The 7067-nt window shown below is 48.8% G+C and overlaps 1 long non-coding RNA gene and 1 pseudogene across 2 annotated transcripts in view; both read left to right on the forward strand.

Moving 5' to 3' along the window:
* The window catches only part of LOC148394652 (uncharacterized), a 130107-nt gene that overhangs the window by 63975 nt on the left and 59065 nt on the right, over positions 1-7067 (forward strand). The window lies entirely within an intron of this gene.
* On the forward strand, positions 4627-5417 carry LOC148394653 (uncharacterized; annotated as a pseudogene).

Here is a 7067-nt window from a genome sequence, read left to right on the forward strand (position 1 = left end):
CCAGCGCAGTGTAGTTGCGCGGTCGGCGGTGCGCTACGGTTGAGCGTTCGGCGGTGCGCTGCATTTGCGCGATCGGACAAAATTAAGCTCCCTGCGCACTGATGTCCACTTGAATTTTGGAAAGTACAGCAGGACTTTGAAAATATTTTCTAAATTTCAGTGACGGCTCCGTCACAATAATGCGACCAGCGCGGTGCAGTTGCGCGGTCGGCGACGCGCTACAGTTGCGCGTTCGGCGGTGCACTGCAGTTGCGCGATTTGACAAAAATACACAAATGAAATTAATGCTTAAAAAAAAAGGCTTTTTTTTGGGGGGGGGGGCTTGGAACGGATTAATTTTTATTCTATTATTTGTAATGGGGAAATATGATTCGGAATTCAAACGATTCACTTGTCGAACAGTCTTCTGGAACGGATTGTGTTCAAAAACCGAGGCTCCACTGTACAGTCTTAACAATGTAAAAAGGTTTAACGTTGCTCAATGTTAAAAAAAACACTATAAATTTGGACGTGAAGAACGTTCGCTTTTACTCTAAAGTGAACTCCTTAGAAAAAGGCAAAGTGCAAGTTGAGAATAGCAAAAATGTACTTACCTTATTATTTATCAACAACTTATAAATATTGAAATAACCACCGTTTTTTTTTTTTGGCAAGCCTTAGATCATACAGCTGTGCTGTTCTTATTTTATCAGCTTACATAGGAAGGCTCATTTATAGTGTTTACATTAGTTTTCTCCTGTAAGTCTGACAAATATGGCACTCCTGAATGAAAATGAACTAAAAAAAAACAAAAACATTCAGAGATACCGCAATGAGTATGTTCACCAAAAAGAAAACATCAGGCAGAAATACACTATGTTCAATTCAGGTTCTCCCAAAATATGAATTAGTTAATGAACTTATAAATATAAATGTTAATATGTTCCATGTTTTGGGAATGTGGAAGGAAACTTGAGTATCTGAAGAAAACCCACGTACACAAACGAAGGATTTAAGACCTCTGAACTGCGAGGCAGGTAACCAGTCGCTAACTGTGACTGCTGTGACTGCGTTCAAATCAAATAACAAAAGAACACACCTTTTACCCTTGCAGGAGAGCGGGCCAGAGTAGTATAAGAACAGGAACCTAGGTGGTGGAAGTTAGACCTTGTTCCGCAATCTCGCAGAGAAGGCTCCACAGCTGTGTATCGATCTTTCTGGCATACATTAAATAGTTAAACTGAGAAGGCTCCCTTTTGGTAATTACTGTTAGCATAGCGAGCATTAAAGATAAAGAACGGGGACAATATCTAACAGGTGTAACATGCCTTTAACAAATACCTTTTACCATTGTCTATTCTTGCATGCAGTTTGACTACATTTGACTGTAGCGTTAATTAGGGAATAAATCCCACACACACCTACACTAAAAGATGCAACATACCGTATTTTCCGGACTATAAATCAAGTCTCACCAGCCATAAAATGTATAATAAAGAAGAAAAAAACATATACCGTATTTGCCGGTGTACAGGTCGACTCGGTGTATAAGTCGACCCCCTAAAATTCGACGGAAATTTACGATTTTATGATATATCCTTTGTATAAGTCGAGCTCAATTGTTGCATTATATTAAACTTCAAAATTCAATATGCGAAATTTATTGACGAAATGTGTTCAAATTCCAGGAGGCCGTGCGCATGCGGCTGTTTATAAGCACCGCGGAGGAGATCGCGGCCGGCGAGCTCGCGCACGCCGCCCGGCACCAACGGGAGGCCGGAAATAGCTCCAAGCCGAGCGGATCGGCACTTTATAAGCACCGCGGAGGAGATCGCGGCGCCTCATTGGACTTCCAGCGGCCGGCGAGCTCGCGCACCCGCCCGGTACATCCGGGAGGCCGTGCGCACGAGCCAAGTGGCCGAAAATAGCCCCCGCCGAGCGGATCGGCTGTTTATAAGCACCGCGGAGGTGGTCGCGGCGCCTCATTGGACTTCCAGCGGCCGGCGAGCTCGCGCACCCGCCCGGCACATCCGGGAGGCCGTGCGCACGAGCCAAGTGGCCGAAAATAGCCCCCGCCGAGCGGATCGGCTGTTTATAAGCACTGCGGAGGTGGTCGCGGCGCCTCATTCGACTTCCAGCGGCCGGCGAGCTCGCGCACCCGCCCGGCACATCCGGGAGGCCGTGCGCACGAGCCAAGTGGCCGAAAATAGCCCCCGCCGAGCGGATCGGCTGTTTATAAGCACCGCGGAGGTGGTCGCGGCGCCTCATTCGACTTCCAGCGGCCGGCGAGCTCGCGCACCCGCCCGGCACATCCGGGAGGCCGTGCGCACGAGCCAAGTGGCCGAAAATAGCCCCCGCCGAGCGGATCGGCTGTTTATAAGCACCGCGGAGGTGATCGCGGCGCCTCATTCGACTTCCAGCGGGCCGCGCACTCGCGCACGCCGCCCGGTTCAAATTTTCTAAGTGCAACGCACAATGACATGCATGAGAAACGGCCTTGGTTACCATCACATTTGAAGCGATGAATACAAAGTTAAATTTTATGACTCGGTGTATAAGTCGAGGTCGATTTTTTTCGGTCGATTTTGGATCGAAAAAGGTCGACCAATACACCGGCAAATACGGTATATAAGTCGCATTTTTGGGGGAAATTTATTTGATAAAATCCAACACCAAGTGTAGACATGTCATCTTGAAAGGCAATTTAAAATAAAAATAGAACAGAGGCAACAGGCTGAATAATTGTACGGTATGCTAATGTTACATGACACATAAACAACAAACTGAGAACGCACCTGACATAACATATAAAGAGTTTTTCAGATAACTATACCTTAAATAATATAACAAGTTTACCAAACCATCCGTGCCACTCCAAATCACTAAATCCAATGAAATCTTCATCCTCTGTGTCACTTTCAAACAATGCCGCTAACTCCAGATGTAGAAGATGCGGTGCTTCACCTGCGACGCTTCAAATTTAAGGAAAATAGTATGTTTCGTTTGTGCCGTAAAAATTTTCGTTTGTGCTGCAACGTTTTTATAAGTAGGAGAGATGGTATTTGTCTTCTAGGTTAGAGGAACGCTGGCGTCTGGATTGTTGACTGCCACTTCTGTCTCGAACTGTGTCCGCTACTTGTGTGTCTGCTATTAGTTTTGTGTTTCCCGTTTTAAGTGTGCCCGTTTCTTCTTTTATTTTTCTTGTTTTGTCCCCTGTCCACCGCGTATCTCCGCAGCTCTGCTCACACCTCTCTGTTCCCGCTCCCTTTGACTCCGAGTTACGTTAGCCAGCTAGCCAAACCACCACCAGACCCTCCTGCCTCCCGGCTCTGAGCTTGTGGCTGCTCGCTCTTGGCTCGGCAAACAGCTTTGACCCAACTCTCTGGCCACTCGGCCGGCGTCCTCGGGGGAGCACCTGCTCGCTGCAAGCTCGCCATCGTGGCTCGGCTGTGTGCCGCCAGGACACACTGGGGCTTGCCGTTTGTGGCGGTACAGTCGGGATCGACCAATACCACCACCCACTGCACCAACATCACTACTCGGTCCACTGCTCCTTCCATGCATTTCACTGCCTACCAACTTCTAGCTAACCAGCTACTAGCCACTTCTAGCATTTTATCTGCTGCTGCTGTCACGTCTCATCATTTGTCTACACTGCTGCTGATCTTCATCACCTCAACTATAATCACCGTCTCCCTGCTGCTGCTGCTGCCTCAGCTACCAGCAAGGCGGGGATCCTTCGCCATCGCCGCTACATCCACTGTAGCTCTGGACTATCTTTGAACCGACATTTCCCATCCCCTCTTTCTGGACTACCTCTCGTCCCCCCGTCACCCCCACCTCCCGTACTGCCAACCTCACCAACCTCCACTCCCCCCGCTCCTCCATCTATCTCCTTCACACTGCTGAACTGTCGCTCCCTTTCCAACAAATCACCAGTTATTTTTGAACTACTGGACAATAACTTCGATCTACTCCTTCTCTGTGAAACATGGCAACAGCCCCTGGATTTCTTTGCTCTCAACCAAGCCACTCCGTCCAACTCCAGCTACATCGCCAAACCCCACCTCTCTGGACGAGGGGGTGGCATTGCTGTCCTCCATAAGTAGTCCCTACCCATCACTGAATTGAACCTTAACCTCCCATTTATTTCATCCTCTGAATATCTCACTTTTTCCCTCTCTAACACTACTACTGCTGTTCTCATCTACCGCCCCCCAAATTCACATCCATCTTTTCTTTCTGAAATCTCTGAACTCCTCACCATCGTATCCTCAGTCTCGTATTGCCTCCTCCTCATCGGTTACTTCAACATCCACATCGACCAGCCAACTGCCCCACTGATGTCTGACTTCATCTCTCTTCTGGACTGCTTCCATCTCACCCAGCCCATCAACTTCTCCACCCACATCAAAGGCCACACCCTGGATATAGTATGCTCCTCCTTTCCACTCACATCCAACCCCCGTCCTCTTGCCTTCCCGCTGTCAAATCATCTCTGCATCCTCTTCTCCGCCTCATAATTCTACAAAACGCACCATCTCCTACCGCAACATCAAGACGGTAAACCCAATCACGCTTTGCCAGCTCTTATTTTCTGCCCTTCCCTCCGACCCCACCTCCTCCTCTCCTGATGACCTCGCCACCATGCTCAACAACATCTCTTCTGACTCCCTTGATTCCCTAGCCCCCTGGAAAACTTCCTCTGTTACATTCACTAACTCTGCCCCCTGGTACACCCCTGAACTCCGCTCCATGAGACAAACTGGTCCTCGAACACCTCTACAAAAGAACCCGCCTCACTGTCCATGCTGAAACCTTCAAACAACACATCTCCTCCTACCGTGATGCTCTTCTTGCTGCCTTATCTGCTTACTTCTCATCTCTCATTAATGACACCTACCGGAACCCCCGCATACTGTTCTCCACCGTCAACAAATTGCTCCAGCCACCGGCCACCAACCCACCCTCCTCACTCGCCCTCTGTAACTCCTTCCTTGTCAACTTTAGCAACAAAATCGCCCAAATCAACAGTTCTCTGACTGCCACATCAATAACTCCTCCTCCCCCACCTCACCTGCTCTCCTGCCCCCCCTTCCTGACCTCCCGCCCTTCCACTCTCTCACTGCCTTCTCCCTTGTTGACTAAGATGCGAAGACCTGCTCTCTCAACCCCCTTCCAACGACCTTAACTAAGGCCTGCCTTCCTGTCCCCCTCCCTCACCTCACCACCCTTTTTAATCAGTCTCTATCCCTTGGCCACATTCCCACTGTCTATAAGCTTGCAGCCATCACCCCTGTCCTCAAAAAGCCCACCCTGGAGCCAGTCAACCTCTCCAACTACCGTCCCATCTCCAAACTTTCATTGCTTTCCAAAATCCTCGAACGCATTGTCTCCGCCCAACTCCATACCCATCTCCAGTCCAACAACCTCTATGAACCCTTCCAGTCTGGATTCCACCCACTTCCCAGCACCAAAACAGCTCTTGTTAAAGTCACCAATGATCTCCTCACTTCTGCAGACTCTGGTGCCCTCAACATCCTGTTACTACTCGACCTTAGCGCAGCCTTTGACACTGTGAACCACTCCATCCTCCTTCAAAGGCTGCGCCAACTAGGTGTTGAGAACACTGCACTCGACTGGCTCACCTCCTATCTCGCCAACAGAAACCAGTTCATCTCTCTCTCCGGCCACACATATCCATCCTCTCCCCAGTTACACAGGGGGTACCCCAAGCCTCACTTCTTGGCCCCTATTCATCTGTTACCTCTACCCACTTGGTAATGTCATCCGCAAACTCAATCTGGACTTCCACTGCTACGGTGATGACACCCAGATCTATATACGCACCACACCAACCCAAAACCCTCCCCTCACCCACCTTGAAACCTGCATCTCTACAATAAAAACATGGCTGACCCACAACGTTCTCAAACTCAACAGTGGCAAAACAGAGCTCCTCCTCATAGGCGCTAAATCCCCCCTCAATAAAACTGGATCCATCACACTCACCATTGACTCCTCAACCATCACTCCCTCTCCTCTGGCACGCAACCTTGGCATTATTTTCGACCCTACACTGTCCTTCCACCCTCATGTTAGCTCAGTCGTCAAGACCTCCTGCTTCCACCTCCGACGCGTCACCAAAATCCGACACTGCCTCGCTCTCCCTGCCACTGAATCCCTCATCCATGCCTTCATCTCATCCCGGCTTGACTACTGCAACTCCCTTCTCACTGGAATCACTGCTCACTCACTCCATAGACTTCAACTAGTCCAAAACTCTGCTACCCGCCTTCTTACCCACACCCGGTCCTGCGAACACATCACTCCTGTTCTCCACTCTCTTCACTGGCTCCCCATCAAGGAGCGTATAAACTTCAAGATACTCCTCCTCACCTTCAAAGCCCTTCACCACCTGGCTCCCACTTACCTATCCGACCTCCTTATCCCAACCGCCCCCTCCGATCCTCCAATACTTCACATCTGATAGTACCAAAATCTAAACTCAAATCCTTCAGTGACAGAGCCTTCTCCTGCACAGCAGCCCGACTGGAACGCTCTCCCTCAGGCTGTCTGTGACTCACCCACACTCCCCATATTTAAAACTTACCTCTTTTCTCAAGCCTATGACCTCCCCTACCCATAACTGGTGTCCTCCTTAACTTTATCCCATTGTCTCTTTCCCGTTCCCCTTCCCCCTGTATGTCTTTGCCTTGTTCCCTGTAGGCGTCTTTGGGTTTTTGAAAAGCGCTATACAAATTTAATGAATTATTATTATTATTTTATAGGTCTTCCAGAGTTCACCCAGCCCCCTATCTGCTCCAAATGAACCCAAAACAGTACAGTTCGTTTGTGCTTCATTTGTGCTGGTTTGTGCTGCAAAAACTTTCATTTGTGCCGCTACGGTTTCATAGATATTACACATTTAATTTCTAGATATAACGTCACCCAGCCCCCCATTTATTGTCAAATGGACCCAAAATGGTACCGTTCGTTTGTGCTTCGTTTGTGCTGGTTAATGCAACAAAAACTTTCATTTGTGCTGCTCCGGTTTTGTATATATTACACATTTAATTTCGAGTGAT

The sequence above is a fragment of the Syngnathus floridae genome, chromosome 8 (assembly GCF_059516105.1).
Source record: "Syngnathus floridae isolate MCC-2025c chromosome 8, RoL_Sflo_1.0, whole genome shotgun sequence".
NCBI classification, from domain to species: domain Eukaryota; kingdom Metazoa; phylum Chordata; class Actinopteri; order Syngnathiformes; family Syngnathidae; genus Syngnathus; species Syngnathus floridae.